Below are 14,948 nucleotides of genomic sequence, written 5' to 3'. Positions count from 1 at the left end.
TTATATCACAGGGTGCATACAAAACAGAAGTTGGGCTGCATTTGGTTTAAACTTCACTATTTTGTTTTTCATTTCATTTTATTTTCTATTTTCATCTCTCCACCACCCCTCCCTGTAGCAACCATTAGCTTATTCTCTATATTTATGGATCTGTTTCTGTTTGGTTTATTTATTTGCTTGATCTTTTTAGATTCCCACAAATAAATATATTTGTCTTTCTCTGTCTTAGTTCATTTAGTATAATATCCTATAGGTCAATCCATGTTGTTGCTAATGGAAGTTTTTCTCTTTTATGGATGAATAACATTGCATTGTATATATGCACCACATCTTCTTTATTCATTTATCTGTTGATGGGCATCTAGCTTGCTCCATATCTTGGCTATTACTAGCAATGCTGCAATCAACATAGGGGTCCATATATTTTTCCAAATTAGTGTTTGTTTTCTTCCAATAAAAACCCGGAAGTGGAATTTCTGGATCGCATGGCAGTTCTATTTTTAATTTTTGAGGAATCTCCATACTGTTCTCTATAGTGGCTGCACCAATTTGCAATCAAACCAACAGTGCAAGAGGGTCCCCTTTTCCCCACATCCTCATCAACACTTGCCACTTGTTGCTGTATATTGACGATAGGCATTCTGACATGTGTGAGGTGATATAGCGATTTAATTTGCATTTCCTTGATAATTAGTGACATTGAGCATCTTTTCATATGTCTTTTGGCCATCTATATGTCATCTTCAGAGAAGTGTTTACTCAGGCCCTCTATTTATTTTAAATATATTTTATTGATTTTTTACAGAGAGGAAGAGAGAGGGATAGAGAGTCAGAAACATCGATGAGAGAAACATTGATCAGCTGCCTCCTGCACACCTCCTACTGGGGATGCGCCCACAACCAAGGTACATGCCCTTGATCGGAATCAAACCTGGGACCTTTCAGTCTGTAGGCCGATGCTCTATCCACTGAGCCAAACCGGTTTCGGCAATTTTTAATTATTTTATTTTAGCACAAGAGCAGTATATATTCATTTTAAAATAATTAGAAATTAGTGGCATGTAAATGAAGTAAAATTAGAATCATCCATAATTTCAGCCTACAAAGATAACTACTTCTACTAATAGATATTTATTTTTCTATCAGTCTGTCTAGCATCCAATGTGATAGCCATTGCCATATATGACTAACTTAAAACTAATTCTCAATAACACTTGAAAGTTCAATTTCTCAGTTAACTAGTGACGTGACAAGTGTCCAAAACCTACATATGGCTGGTGGCTACCATATCGGACAACACACATGCAGAACATTTCCACCATCACAGCAAGTTCGATTGGACAGCACTGGTCTATCTCTATTTATATAGATTTCACACAAAAATAGAATGATACCAAATAAACTTTTTGATGATTATCTTTGTTCACTTAATAGTTTTTTAGCTCTGGCCAGTATTGCTCAGTGGTTACAGACTCGACCATGAACCAAAGGGTCATGGGTTTGATTCTAATAAGGGTATGTACCTGGGTTGCAGGTTGGGGCACGTGCAGGAGGCAACCGATTGACGTGGTTCCCTCACTCTGATGTTTCTCTCTCCTCTTCTCCCCTCCTCCCTCCCTTCCACTCTCTTCAAAATCAATGGGAAAGACTATTCTCCAGTGAGGATTAAATAATATTTTTAAAAGTAGTTTGTTCTTATTTTATTTTATTTTATTTTATTTTATTTTATTTTATAGAGAGTGAAAGGAAAGCAAAAGAGAGAAACATCGATGAGAGCATAACATGGATCAGCTGGTCAGCTGCAGCCTGCACACCCCCTATAGAGGATTGAGCCTGCAAACCCAGGCACAGCCCCTGACCAGGAATCCAATCCTTTGGTGGGTGGGATGACACACAATCAACTGGGCCATACCAGCGAGGGCCACTTAGTGTTTTGAGATGAGATTTCCACCCCATTCAACATTCGACACCGATGTTCTGTTGGAGGCATTTTGTCTTGTACAGCAGGTGTCCCTTCAGCCCTATTGTTGTACATTTAAGTTGTTTCTAGTAGTGTTTTTTTCTACAGTAAAATGAAAGCAAACTGCTTTATTACTAAACTTTTGCACCATTCATTGTTTTAGGGTAAATTCATAGAGGTTTGATTGCTAGGTCAAAGGGTAAACTCACTTTTAAGATTTTAAAAATAAAATATCTAGTTTCTTCCCAGAAAAAGCTTTGATCATTTGTCCTTCCATCAGCAATTCTTGAAATTGTCCACTTCCTTAAAACATCCACAAATAATCATAATTATAACAATGAAAATGATACCATTTTGATAGATGACATTTTTCATCGCTTTCACTTGCCTTCTTGTTGACAACTTTATTCCTCCCATGTTTACTGACCGTTTGATTTCTTTGGGTGGGTCTTAGGCAATAAAGGGGATGGTCTTCATGGCGTAAGTATTAAGGAAAACTTGTTAGATTTATAACCCTGGCTTCATAAAGTTCTGTAAGCCAGATGATAAGATTAAAATACTGAAGAGATTGACAGAGCTCTCTCAGTTTCAGCAGGACTGTAGATCAATTCTATTTCCTGTCTGTTCTTTTGAATTATTTACTCTTATTTATCGTTTCTGTTTGGTCCCTGCAGTCACAGACTATACAAGGGAACAGATGGTTGGTTGGAAGTTTTTATGTATTTGTTTGTATTATATATTTATCTTAATTTTTTTTTTAGTCCTCAAGGACATGTTTTCCATTGATTTCTAGAGAGAGTGGAAAGGAGGGAGGAGGAGGAGAGAGAGAAACATCAACATGAGATACACATGGGGGCTGGGGTTCTTGCAACCAAGTGCAAGTGCCCTTGACAGGGAATTGAACCCGAGACCCTTTGGTCCGAAGGTGGACACTCTAAATGCTGACACTCCAAATCGGCCAGGGCTATCTTAGATTCTTAATTCCCACAGTTGTCCTTGCCTAATCAGAAATAAGGCAGCCTGGGTTCGTGAAAGGCAGAAAGTAGGGACCTCAGGATTTTGCAGGATTCCAGAAGACTAAATACAGGGTGTCCCCCAAAAATGCATACACACTTTGCATAATTATGAATTCCAATGGGTTAAATCTGAAAAGAAACATTATTGAGCTATCAGCTGTCAATTGTGTATACATTCAAAAAAAAAAAAAAAACACCCTATAGTTACCTGATGAGGCTGAGCAGGAGGAAATAAAGCAGTCTTCTTTCCTGGCCTTTTAAGGTCTGGACTCTCCATTCGACCAACCATTCATTCATCATGAGCACTTGGTGACCTCATGTTGTTCTGATGGGAAGTATCTTATGTCTTCGATTTTTCCACTGAATGACTGTATCATTTTCTAGATGCCTTCAGAAAGCTACAGGGTATCAGTCATTCACACTTTAGTATTAACTAGTTCTCATGCAGCATTTTAATTTTTATTTAAGCACCTTCATCACATCCCCGATCTCATTTACGCCCACGAAGGAGGTACTATCTCTGTTGTCTTCATTTACGTATCATTTAGAAAACTGAGAATCAGGGAGGTGGAGGCACCTGCCCTAGAACTTGCAGAAGGGACCATGGACTCCTGGTCCAGTGCTCTTTGCATTGTACCCACAGTGCACAAGCTCTTTGCCTTCTGCAGCCGGTGGGCCAGGAGGTGCTAGTGAATGGCAGCTCAGGGGACTGAGCTGAGTGACAGAGGCATGAGCGCCCTCATTGGGGGGGCGAAGAAGGTGAGGGGGCGGGGCATGATGCTCTTTCCCTTCCTCTCCACACCAAACCTTGTCTGACTCCTGGGTTCCAGAGCCCGGGTTCCGGGGCGCCGAGTGCAGTTGGGCATCTATGCTCACCCGCAGCCCTAGGGTCCAGAAAAGGTGCAGGAGTCATTGAGGTCGAGGTGAAATCAACCAATAGAGCTCCCCCGCTCCCCTCCATTTTTTATTTTATTTTTTTAAGACAGGCTCCTAACCCCCCTCAGGGAGGCTCCCCGCGGCTTGATGAGGGTCCTCGGCCGCCGCTCCAGCCCTCGCTCCGGCTCTCGCGGCCCCTCCACCAGGCCCCCGGCTCCGCGCCCCCCGGAGACCGGACTCTACCCCCGCCCCGCCTCCTCCTCCCCCCGGGGGCGGTGGCCCGTGGCGGGCGCGCTCATTGGCTGCGGCGCGAGCGAGGCCGGGGCCGGCGGCGCTGATTGGTCCGCGCGCCTCGGCGGAACCAGGGACCCCGGGAGTCGCTGGGGGAAGCGGGCAGAGACCGGCAGCCGGAGCCAGGGCGCAGCAGCTCCCGCAGTTCGGAGCCCGCACCCGGAGCCGGGCCTGGAGGTAAGGGCGCGGCGCGGGGGCGCGGAGGCGCGGGGAGTCGAGGTGGAGCCCCTCGGCCCTGCCCCGGGGAGCAAAACCCGACGTCTTCGCTCCGAAGCACCACCCTCATCCTCCAGAGTCCTGGGCCCCCTCCCCCGAAAGGAGAAGGTCTCTCCAACCCCCCAACCTCCGCCAGAGAGCAAATAGTGTCCTTTTCCCTTCAGAAGGGGGCTCCTCCTTGGGACCCTAAGCTCTAGAGGTAAGCTTCTCCCTCATTCATCCCTGGGATGAGATGTCACCTCCAAAAGTGGGATCCAGCTTCCCCAGGTATCTAGGGTCCCCTCACCTCTTTGGAGACATGTGTCCCTCCCTCCCCTAAACACTCAGTTTGGATCCCCTTCGCCCGCCCCTCTGAAGGATGGGGTCGTCTCAGCCTGGGGGTGACAGTGTGCTCTCCCCCGAAAATGGAGGCTCCCACATACCCTGAGAAGTGAGCCCCTCCTCAAGAGGGTTCCCCTCTTCCTCCCCTGAAGATGTAGATGAGGGGCTTTTATTCTCAGAAACAGGGTAAGGGTCTGGATACCCATCCAGACCAAGTCACCCCCTCACCCCACCCCTATCTAACCCTTTCACACAAGCCCACCCCCTCTCACCCCTCCCAACCTCCCCCTTACACTCACCTCCCTCCTCACCCACCTCCCCCCTCACCCAATCCCGTCCTTCCCCAGCGGTACTGTCACACCTCACTGCTCCACCTAATGCCATCTCACCTCTCTGGCCAGGGTAAGAGGTTTAGTTGGAGGCCTAGTGATTGCAGTCCTTAGAGCTGGGGACCTGAGCATGGAGACCCTTCCAGGAGCCCCCAAACTCAGACATTAGAGACTGGTTCTAAGGCGGCAGAACCAGCAGAGACTCCTGCCCCCCAACACCCACCCACCCACACATACACCAGTCCTTCCCCTCTCCTAGAGAAGGGGGTGTCCATGCAGAAAGAAGGGCCCCAGTTTGCTCCCTGCAACCCCCCCTCCCCCCCCACACACACACACATACACATACACACCTCCTTGGGCATTGCCCAGTGGGATTCCCTAGGCGCTGGACCAGGGGAGATGGGTGCTGCAGGAGCCATCCACTGGGCTGGAGACCGGGTTGGCTTTGCTGCTCCAAAGAAGCTGGTCTAAGGGACAGCATGTTGGTGATTTGAGGGGGGCTGTGAGCAGCTCTTCTCTGCTGGCCAGATGGTGGGGACTGCGAAGAGAGAGGCAAGAAGCTTTGCCTTGCTGGTTGCAGCTGTCCCCGGGACTTGAAGTGCAGGAAAATGTGCATCCTGAATGCCCAAAGCGGTCAGCCCTGGAGAGAGAGAAATGGCCCCGTCGGGAGCCCTGAGACCTCAGAGGGCACCTAGGTCAGGATCCTGCCCCTTCCTTTGCCGGTTAAGCAATCAGACGCACAAAGCGGGGAAGAGACTTGCTCAAGGTCACCCAGCCAATGGGTGGCAAAGCTGGCTGGTCACAGCCTCTCCAGGGCTTGTGGGGTTCCAGGATGCTGGACACTATCTCCAGTCCTCACATGTACGTCCAGGACCCCTGGGCACTGCCGTCCCCACCTGTCAGAGAAAAGCCAGGAGCTTGCTGAGCCCACTGCCAAATTTAGGCTTGCCCAAACTACACCAACCCAGGATAGCAGCTAAGGTTGTTTGCACTATGCGGGAGCCAAGACCCCTGCAGGACCTCAGTTGCACAGCCAGGTTTGCTCCGGGAACCGTGGCCAGGGTCCGAGGAAGGCACGTCCTTTCCTTCAAGGCCTTTTCCCTCTCAGTCCCTGGACATCCTTCCCGCTCCGAGTGCCCTGCAGCAATTTCCTGTTCACGCTCTGAGAACTAACTGCTTCTCTTCCTGAGGGGTTGGGTGGGACAAGAGCTGGAACTGAGGCCCCTCACACTCCTTTTAGATTTGGAGCCCAATTCAAGGTGCCCAGGGGAACAGTTAGAGCATGAGGGAACCGCAGTGTATACGGGTTGAGAGGTTGGTCTCTGACCCCTCTTATCTGGGTCCAGAGCCCAAACCTGCTGCTTACTATGTAATCCTGGGGCAATTATTAATCTCTCTGTGACCAGGTTCCCTCGGTGTCCTTATCAGAGCAAAATGAGTTCATCTCCATAAACGGTGTAGCACGCAGTAAACAGAAACAATGGTTATGACTACAAGCCCAAAGTCATAAAACCTCTAAAACGGCAGGGGACTGTGCTCTTAGGAAAAACTGATGACCTGCCCTGTAGCCCATCTGCCAGGGCAGGCAGTGAAGGCTGGCCGGCACTTGGAGACAAGAGGGATGTCTGCGCAGAGATAGTGCGGTATACGGAATGGATCGCAGGCCCCAAAGTCAGATGGGGTCAAAGGTCAAGTCATTCACCTCTCTGAGCCTTCTCATACTCATCTTTGGGTGAGGTTTTCTGTAAGATAGGCAGCAGGTTAGAGACAGGGCTAGAGCAGGTTTTCTCATCCTGGATGCTGCAGGCATTCGGGGCTGGAAACACCCTCCTAGCTCAGTTTCCTCATGTCCTAAATGGTTTGGCTCAGTGGATAGAGCGTCGACCTGCGGACTGAAAGGTCCCAGGTTCGATTCCAGTCAAGGGCATGTACCTTAGTTGTGGGCACATCCCCAGAAGGGAGTGTGATTCTCTCTGATCAATGATTCTCTCTCATCGGTGTTTCTAACTCTCTTTTCCTCTCTGTAAAAAATAAATAAAATATATTTTTTTAAGAAAGAAAGAAACACCCTCCTTGCTCAGGCTCCTCCTTTCTGCTCTCTGTGTGATGGAGGTCGTGGTGGTCAGGCCCTGAGCCTCCCAATGCTAATGACAATTTCAACCCCTCCCGTTTTAAACAGGACCGCCCTCTCCCAACTGCCTCCGTGTGCCTTACTCTAGGCTTCCCATTTCACAGATGAGCAAACTAAGGCTCCCAGAGGTGACGTGATTTTCTGAGGCTGTTACCTCCTGTCCTGCTAGAGGTCAAAGACATGGCCGTGGCAGCCTCTAAACAGTTTTAAAAGTAGCCTAGCTGCGGAGGCTTTTCCAGAAGATCGTTTGGCAGTCTTTCAAAATGCAAACGCCATGCCCTTTGGCTGAGCCGGTCTGCTTCTAGGAATCTCCTGCAGACAGGCTCACGCGTGTGCAGAGCGACCAATACAAGACTGCGGGGCTTTTTAATACCGACGTGGGGAGGAGTTACCTTACCGCGCAGTCACGTGGGAAAATGAGCGTATTTTAGAAGGATGATGTAGATCTACGTTCCTCACCTGGAAACATCTCTGCAACTTACTGTTGCGTGAAAACAATAAAGTCACAACATCAGTATATGAGGCATAATCCCATTTGCGGCGGGGGGGGTGCGGGGGGAGATACTGTATGTAAATACATACAAGAGTGGGTAATTAGGGGAGTGAAGAGCATGGAAAGGATATATATATATCAAGAGATATTCATGAGAGAAGAGAAGAAAAGGTATACCTAGCCAGCTTCCCGGGTGTTAAAAATGAGCAACACAGAGCCCACCGGAGTTGAGACTTGTTCAGGGCCCCTCTGCCAGGATATGTATGGCAGTGGGACTCCGACCAAGTGCCGAATCCCAAGTTGGGGCTGTTTCAGCTGCCCAGCCGCAGTGTCTGCGGATGGCTATGGTCCGAGGACCTGCATGCATGAGTCCCTCTCTCCAGGGATGTGGTCAAGGGATGCTACAAGTCGCCAGTGGCTGAAACTCGGGCTGTGAGCTTCCTGGGACCAGGACACAGGAACCTGAGCCTCATCTCCAGCAGCCGAGCCTCCCTGGCCGCGGGAAAGTCCTTCCACCAGCAGCCCAGTGGGTCCTGGGGTTGGACTCTCTGCAGCTGAACCAGCGTCGGTGGCTCGGGCCACGGCCACTTTGCCTCTCAGTGTCTCATGTCCCCATCTTTAAAAGGGGGACACTTGTTAATTTCATTGTTAAAAAAGGAGGGGGGGGGCAGTGGTAGAACCTGCCTCACTGGGTTATGATGAAAATTAACTGGCACAGTTCAAACACCCGGGACACAGTCCTGCTTAGGTGATGTGAGTCCTGGCTCTCTCCTTCTCGCTGCCCGCCTGCCCCTGGCTGGGAGGCAGAGGACAAAGCCTCTGAGTGTCAGCTGGCTGGATCAGCACCCCCACTTTCCTCTGCCGCCCGGCAGAGAGTCCAGGGGACAGGGTTCTGAGGGTGACTGCTCTCTTTCCTTCTCCCTGGAGTCCAACGCTCCCTGCTTTTCTAGACGCTCCGTGCATTCACTGCCGTACTCATCGCGGGGACAGGACGGCCTGATGCGGCCTCTAATTACACATTCCTTCAATAATAAGATCGTTCTGTCTTTTATAGCACATCTCCCTGGTCCTCCCCATTCACAGCAGGAGGCCATTTCTTCTCCTCTGAACTCCCACCACCCACATCCAGGGCTGCCCGGGGGCCCAGGACTATGGGCTGGTGTTTCTCCCTTCCTGGAACTGCTGGAGGGTGGCAAGCACACTGGTCTCATTGGCTCCCATGTCCCAAATGCAGAGTACAGTGCCTGGCACACAGGAGAGACTCCATGCACATTTTGTGTGCACATAAATGTATTTGTTTGTGATGGTAAAATACACGTGACATAAAATTAACCATTTTAATTGTTTTAAAATGTACAATTCAGTGACATTGAGTACATTTCAAGTATTATACTACCATCACCACCATCTAGATTCAGATCTGCTTTATCACCCATTAAGCAGTCACTTTCCCTCCCCCTAGCTCCTGACAACCACTCATCTGCTTTCAGACTAGATAGAGCTGCCTGTTCTGAATATTTCACACAAATGGGATCGTGAAACACGTGGCCTGTTGTGTCTGGCTTCTTCATGTTGTAGCATGTGTCAGTGCTTTATTCCTTTTTATGGCTAAATAATATTCTACTGTATGGATAGACCAGCGTGTTCATCCATCTGTCAGGTGATGGACATTTGGGCTGTTTCCAAGTTTTAGCTATTGTGAGTAAGGCTGCTATAACTGTGTGGACAGGTTTTGGGTTGAAGGCCTGTTTCTAACGTTTTGGTGTACGTGCACAGGAGTGGGACTGCCGGGTCATATGGTAATTCTTTGCTTAACTTTTTGAGGAACTGCCAAACTATATCATTTTACATTCCTACCAGCAATGTGTGAAGGTTTCAGTTTTTTCACATCTTTGCCAACACATTATTTTCTGTATTGTCATTATTACTATTATGACTATGACTATGACTATTACTATTCCTTCCATCCTAGCAGGTGTGAAGGTATTTGCTTGTAGTTTGGATTTGCATTTCCCTGATGACCAACGATGTTGGGCATCTTTCCATGTGCTTGTTGGCCATTTGTATATGTCCTTTGGGGAAATGTCCATTTTTAATTGGGTTATTTATCATTTCATTGGGTTGTAAGAGTTCTATTTAAATGTATTTTTGTGTTGCCATTTCCTCTTGCATTTAGATATTTGCTCAGCTCCCGTGGGTCAGACACTGTCTGTGACCTTGGGATTCAAGGTGACTACAATGCAGTTCCTGCCCACAAGGGTCTCACAGTCTAGAGCAAAGTTTCTAACCTCAAAACTGTTGGCACTGTTGTGGAGCCATCCTGTGCATTTAGACTGTGTAGCAGCATCCCTGACCTCTGCCCACTAGATGCCAGTTGTACACTCCTCCTCAAGTTCTGACAACCAAAAGTGACTCTGACATTGCCCAGTTCCCCCGGAGAGCCAAGTTGCTCCTAGTTGAGAGTTACTGGTTTAGAAGCTAACACGGGTGTGTGTATCTATAATTTCAGTCATTTCTCTTGTGCCTCAGAGACTACACAGTGGGCATTCAGGACACATTTGTTGAATGTTGGGTGGATGAGTGGGTGGACGGACGGATGGATGGATGGAAGGAAGGATGGGCACACCATTTTGTTGGTTGGGTAAATTGAGGGATATGTGTGTGAATGGATGGATGAGTGTATGAATGTAATTTACAGGACCTGGACATGAGCCTGAAATTCTACTATGGGAAAACAAAACACCAGTCTCCCAGCTGGAGTAGTCTACTGCACCTGGCACAATGGGTCTCATGCTTTAGCATCAGAATCCCCTGGATGGTGTATTAAAGACTGCTGGGCCCTGCCACTAGAATTTGTGCTTCAGTAGTATCACTGGCCTGGCATTCTGCTCCCACCCAGTTTCCATGTCCTTTGGCAACCTGCACCAGACTTTCCCCACCTCGCCAACCTCAGATCTCCATTCTCAGATGTCCCATGGCCTTCATTGCCAATGTCAACACTTACTCCCTTGGACTGTCGGCAGCATGCTGGAAATCTGTTCCTTGGCCACACAATTTCTTTCAAAGATGTCCTAGCACCTTGCTACTGGAAGTGAGGCCCAGTAACCAGCATCATCGCATCACCTGGGGGCTGGTCCAAAATGCACACTCTTGGCCCTGCCCCCCACCCAGGCCTACAGACTGCAAATCTGCACTTGAGCAGCATCTGGAGGGGATTCAAGAGAATATCTCTGACCCTCACAACTCAAAGATAACACTACCAATGGTGTGTGGGCAGGACATCATTAAGATATTATTGGTCATTTATATCTTTATCTCTTGGAATGTCTGAACCGCCGTTGTTTGACCCAAGGGAAATAGAGGCCCATTGGAGCAGTGCCTCACTCAAGGTCATACGATGACCGTGAGGCAGAATGGAGTCATCCATTCCTTAGTGGTGAGCAGGCTCCAGCAGGGTTGAAACAGCACAGTGGTGATACACAAACATACGGAGTGGAGGGTAGCATTCTGAAGCTGCTAGGTTTGCTCTTCAAAAGTGGAGGAAGGGAAGATGACTTAAAAGTGGACCAAGAACAAGAACTTAAGTGGTATTCTTTTATTCTTCTCCTGTTTTCAATGTTTATTGACTACTTAGTAAATGCCAGACGTTAGCATCATGTAAATGGTGTTAAACAAGAAAAACAGGGTCTCACTCTTTAAAAAAAAAAATTGTTGATTGATTTTAATAGAGAGAGGGAGAGACAGAGAGAGAAATATCAATTTATTGTTCCACTTATTGATGCATTCACTGGTTGATTCTAGTATGTGCCTTGACTGGGGACTGAACCCACAACCTTGGCCTATCAGTTATTGTACAACTTCCATGTGTCCTGTACAGTACTAAGTGTGTGTGTGTGTGTGTGTGTGTGTGTGTGTGTGTGAGTAAGAGAGAGAGAGAAAGAGAGAGAGAGAGCTGTTACACCAGAAGATCTTCTAGGCTAGCTGGGGGCAGACGGAAGGCCCACAAACAACTGCCATTCAGTGAAATGAGTAACTGGGAGAAGGCGGGGGATAGAGGCTGAGAGAAGAAAGAGATTACATGCCCCTGACCTGACCCTGGGGACTCTGGGGAAGAACTTCCAGGAGAAAAAGACAGAAAAGAAGGAAAGGTCTCAACAAAGAAAATATGAACAAAGAGGCTCAGAAACTTCCTGCAAAACTGTTCAAAGAAAATCTTCAAGGGAAAAAAGGATAAAATCATAACTCCCATACAGATACAAAAACGAACACTTGTTAAGGATGTTACTAAGCTCATTCAATGAGGGGGCTGGGCAGACGCTAGAACTGGTTCAAAGGAAAAGTCAAATAAAGCATAATTGTCTGTGGAGTAAAGGAATGTTGAACTGAGTGGCAAATGGGGCCAACAGTTGTTAGATAGAATTTGCTTGTCTATCAGTCTCCTAACAAATTACAAAGAGTTGGGGAAAATAGCTTGAAGATAATGAACAGGGCCGGAGTCAGATAGTGTGACGGTTTGCATTGTATGTAGATACTGCATAATTTTTCATTGAGATTCTCCTTTTTTTTTTTTTTTTTTTTTTTTATGAAACCAATGCTCAGAGTATGGGGGAGGCATTAGCTGGAGCACAGAGTGGTTGAATGAGGAGAGGGGAGCTGCAGGAGAGCCAGATCATGGACAGCCAGGTAACCTATGATAATGCACTTGGACTTAACCCAGAGACCAAGGGGGAATCATGGGTTTTAACATAGAAGTGACGTGATTTGAAGATCAGACAGAGAATCCTGATAGAAGGTGAGCTGGCGGGGCCTTCACCTGCTTAGGGCTAGGCAACTCTTTTCTAAAGGAGACAATAGTAAACATTTGTGGCCTTACAGGTCATACAGTTTCTATTGCAACTATTCGACTGTCTGTACCATGACAGCAACCATGGGCCATGCCAACGGATGGGCATGTCTGTGTTCTAATGAAACTTTATTTGCTAAACAGGCTGGGGCCAGATATTTCCCCACCATCGCCGCCATAGTTTATCAATCCTGCACTGGAGCAATGCCAAAGAGGCTAGAGCTGTCAGCGGTTTTGACAGGCCTCTTGTAGCCCTTCCTTCCTCAACATGTTTAGAATCCATTGGCAGCTGTCGGAGGTAGCCAGGGACACCTTTTCCCACTTGCCTCTGCGTGGATTTAATGAGGGAACCAGACAGTCCCCCTGGGGTGGATCGCTGGCCTTGGAGCAAACGTTTTAAGGACCTCTAAGCCCCTTCAGGGCAAGGTTGACCGCGCAGCCTCTTACAGTAGCCAAAGGAGCAAGCCGCCACCTGGGCTAGATGTGCTGAATAGAGTCTGCCTCCCCTCCCCTTGCCCAGAGCTGTAAATAGCTCTCCGCCGGCTTTTCAGGCTGAGCGCTGGTTTGGGGACAGGCTGGAAATGAGCACACCACGGAGCATTTGTGCAAATTGCTGCCTGCTTGCGGATTTGCATGCCTGGCATCCGCCCCAGCCCTAAGTGCACAGCCTTCCCAGGGACTGAGAGCAGGGCTCAGGGAAGAACCACACGCAGAAGAGCAGGGGCATTTTGACCTGGGAACAGGGTCCAGGAGGGCTCCATGCTGGGCTGCCAGGGTGATGCTAAGCTATAGGACAAGAAGAAACATTCAGAAGACCCTGGGTGGAATCAACTCAGGCTCTGTCCCTCCAGAAGACCCTGGGCAGAGTCAACTCAGGCTCTGTCCCTCCTGATGACAATGGCCCCTACATAATGGCAGCTCATATTTGCTGAGCATCTGGTGGGTGCTAGGGCTGTTCTGGGGTTTTGTATATTTGTTCATCCTTGGCTCACAGCAACCCTGGGAGGAAAGACTGGTCTAATTGTGGAGGTGGAAGTGGAGACTCAGAAAGGACAACTGTCTTGCCTGGGCTTAGTTTACCCATCAATCAATGGGATTAATATTGTCTTATCCCTTTACTATAATAGCCCAGTTCTTGTAAAACCAGTCGTAGGTGGAGAAAGTCCAAAGCGCTTCCTTTCAGCAGCAACCGCCCACCAGCAACTCAAGTCATTTGCAAGAATCGATCAAGTTCAACCCTGCGATCCTGCTGTGGGCCTAGGTTTGCCTCTGCTTCTCAGACACTCCTATGGGGTTAAGGAAAAGGCAGGCATTTGGAAAGCAGATGTATTGCTAGCCCCCTGAGAGTCCTGAGATAGGACTTTTGGGCCTCGATGTTCTCATCTGTAAAAGGGCAACATTACATTGATGACTGTTAAATTGGATATTATGAGGGAACTTGGTTGGCCAGCCACTGTGGCTCAAGGATTGAGTATTGACCTATGAACCAGGAGGTCACGGTTCAAGTCCCAGTCAGGGCACATGTCCGGGTCTCAGGCTCAATCCCCAGGACAGGGTGTGTAGGGGGCACCCAGTCAGTGATTTTTCTCTCATCATTGATGTTTCTATCTCTCACTCTCCCTACATCTCTGAAATATGTGTGTGTGTATTTTGATTTTGTTTTTTGTTTTTTAGTTAAAAAGAGAACGTTGCCCTAGCCAGTGGTCTGCAAACTCATTAGTCAACAGAGCCAAATATCAACAATACAACTATTGAAATTTTTTTTGAGAGCCAAATTTTTTAAATTGAACCTTCTTCTAATGCCACTTCTTCAAAATAGACTTGCCCAGGCCATGGTATTTTGTGGAAGAGCCACACTCAAGGGGCCAAAGAGCCACATGAGGCTCGCAAGCCGCAGTTTACCAACCACAGCCCTAGCCAGTTTGGCTTAGTGGATAAAGCATTGGCCTGCAGACTGAAGGGTCCTGGGTTGATTCCAGTCAAGGGCACATATCTGGGCTGCAGACTCAATCCCCAGTGGGGGCATGCAGGAGGCAGCCAATGATTCTCTCTCGTCATTGATGTTTCTATCTCTCTCTCTCTCTCTCCCTTCCTCTTTGAAGTAAATTTTATACTATATATATATATATATATATATATATATATATATATATATATATATATATATATATTTTTTTTTTTTTTTTTTTTTTTTTTTTTTTTTAAAGAGGGAACGTGGTCAAATGCTTTCTGCCTGTCAACTTCTGGCTCTGTTAGGGTTATATGATTTCATCTTCTCAATAACCCCGGTGGTAAGGTCCTCTTTTGTGAATGAGGAACAGAGTCAGAGCATTTTAACTTTCTTGGCCAATGTCACAGAGATGGGAAGAACCTGAATCTGGACATGAACCAGGAACTGCCCAGGTTCAAACCCAAGTCTTTGAGCACGGGTTTCACTGGGGACCTCCAAGTGCCAGAGGTTGAACTCCCTCC

The 14,948-nt window shown here is 47.7% G+C and overlaps 1 protein-coding gene across 1 annotated transcript in view; it reads left to right on the top strand.

Moving 5' to 3' along the window:
- The first annotated feature begins 4,176 nt into the window (after window positions 1-4,176).
- Window positions 4,177-14,948, top strand: part of ABAT (4-aminobutyrate aminotransferase) — an 81,116-nt gene continuing 70,344 nt past the window's right edge. The window contains exon 1 of the mRNA XM_036409752.2: window positions 4,177-4,320. The gene's annotated coding sequence lies outside the window, so the exon portion shown is untranslated. The remainder of the gene's footprint in view (window positions 4,321-14,948) is intronic.

This window comes from Pipistrellus kuhlii, unplaced genomic scaffold (genome assembly GCF_014108245.1).
Source record: "Pipistrellus kuhlii isolate mPipKuh1 unplaced genomic scaffold, mPipKuh1.p scaffold_m20_p_4, whole genome shotgun sequence".
NCBI lineage: Eukaryota > Metazoa > Chordata > Mammalia > Chiroptera > Vespertilionidae > Pipistrellus > Pipistrellus kuhlii.
This window is presented reverse-complemented; position numbering and strand designations above follow the sequence as displayed.